General features: G+C 31.7%; 1 pseudogene; it reads right to left on the bottom strand.

Annotated features, from left to right (window-relative positions):
• Positions 1-437: 437 nt before the first annotated feature.
• Positions 438-1,136, bottom strand: LOC111157301 (annotated as a pseudogene).
• Between the last annotated feature and the right edge of the window lie 1,038 nt (positions 1,137-2,174).

A 2,174-nucleotide genomic window follows, 5' to 3' on the forward strand; every position in this document is an offset into this window, starting at 1 on the left:
TAAACCTGGCGATTCACAGACCTGTACCCCTGGGGATAAAAATATATTATATGTTTATAAAAAAATAAAATTATAGAATAGAAAGTAAAAAAAAAAAAGAGTATCTATGGTTGTCCTAGTGACAGAAAGATGGATATTCTAATTTGTTGTAGCTATTATAGATAAATGCCATTAATATTCATCTGTTCTTCAAAGTTTTGGTAATAACAGCTATTTGTTTTTAAGAATACAAATAGAAGTTTATTATACAAAATCGAGGCCTACATATTTTATAGTTCACTAAGGCTAAACAAAGACTAGGTACTTTTAAAAATCATTGACAAAAATTTCACTTTCACTCCCCCTCACCCCAACTATTAAAAAATGGCCTGACCAAATGTTATCAAAACAAACACTATAAATAACACCAAGTACTTTGAAGACAACTATCCCATATGTTATTTCTTGACATAGGTGTTCTTCATGGCATGGGATGGTGTGACTTTAAATCCCTATAAAGCATCCCTGGCAGCTCCAGCCTGTTCGTCATTTTCAGATTCAACAAAAACCATGTCATGTCTCTTGGGTACCAAACATACTTCCTTGAAGCCAGGGAACTGATTAAACTGTGTGGATAACATCATCTCATTAGTCTCTTCTGGTAAATTATTGAGGAATAAAATATAGTTTGGAGGGTAATCATGGACCTGAGGATTTGGTGTTGAGGTTTTTTTTTTGGTATTTGCTGCATTTGGTGCTCTTGAGCAGGCTTTTTGTTTGCAGTGGCTGCAGTCTGTTCCAGTTTTTGCTTTTTTTCTTTTCCTTCTTCTTTTCTTTGTCAGAAAAAGTGCCATGCATTTTAGATATTATACCAGAATATGTTTTTGCATACTGGATTCACATTAGTTTACCATAAAATGGAAATTCTTGTAACTGTATCAAGGCATTTGGATGAGCCCAGTTCATTAAAAATAACAAAGGCTTACCCCCTCATCTTCATTGTCTTTAAATTTACAACATCTACAATGTGCCCAAACTGAGTAAACAGGGCATACAGGAATCTCTTCAACTCTTCTTTTTTTAATTATGTCATTCATATTGTTGATGTAAATTGTATGATTTGGTCTGCTATCCATATCTGGTGTTAAACTGTTCAAATTGCCTGAGGCTTATGTCAGTCACCAATGAACTGAAAGCAAGAAATAGAGCTGCTACCCCTGCTATATGTTAAATGAGGTAATTGCTAATTAAGTATATATTACTACATCACAATTTTTAATTTTTTGATAATTATGTTGATAGTTTTTTCCATGTATTTTATTTTATTAAATAAAATAAATAATAAGATATTATTCTAAATTAAATTAATTAAATGCGGATTTACTGCACTTTAGAATTATCTGAGATCTATTAAAAAGCCCATGTTGAAGTTGCCTCTCCAATCCATGCGTTAGTCTTTTTATAGGATTGTAAGTGAATTTAATGCATATTCCATGTAGATTTTAAAAAGTGAGTCTCTACTATACACTGTCCCTTCCTTTTATACTCTGTAACATTTTAGGTGTCACCAAAAAGATGTACATCTTGGATTTAATCAGAGATCCTTAACCATTTCTTGGACAATGAATTACTTTGGCAATCTGATGAATCCCATGGGTACCTTTTAAGAATATTATCTTTAGTGGGTAAAATAAAATTTAATTAAATTAAACACTGATGGCCAAATACTGGGCACCAGCAAATGGCTCTTTATTGTAGGTGGGAAAATGGATATATACTTTTGAGCATTCTGGTTGTAGGTCCTAGTAAGGGCATCATTTTAGTTGAAAACAATAGGAAATGCAATACATGATTTTTCACTTACCTTCAGATGTTCTTAAAGTTATAAAGGCTCTGCATGTGGGAAAATATTTTTTTTTAGATAAGCCCTATAAAGATAGTTTTTGAACTAACCCTATTAATTTTTTTAGGTAATTTTCCACTTATTTCATATTAACAATAAAATATGTTTTTAAAATATAAAATAACTATGACTATAACACCCAGATGAATATTATTTTATTGAAAGTACAGTAAATGTTCAACAACTTGGTTATGATCTATTAAATTTGGCAGGTTCTTATGGGGGAAAGCACCCATAAAATTATAAATAGATGAATGGATAGGTGATGGAATGGACAGGTAGGTGGAGAGGT

This window comes from Enhydra lutris, unplaced genomic scaffold (assembly GCF_002288905.1).
Source record: "Enhydra lutris kenyoni isolate GAN:26980312 unplaced genomic scaffold, ASM228890v2 scaffoldscaffold53, whole genome shotgun sequence".
Taxonomy (NCBI): Eukaryota; Metazoa; Chordata; class Mammalia; order Carnivora; family Mustelidae; genus Enhydra; species Enhydra lutris.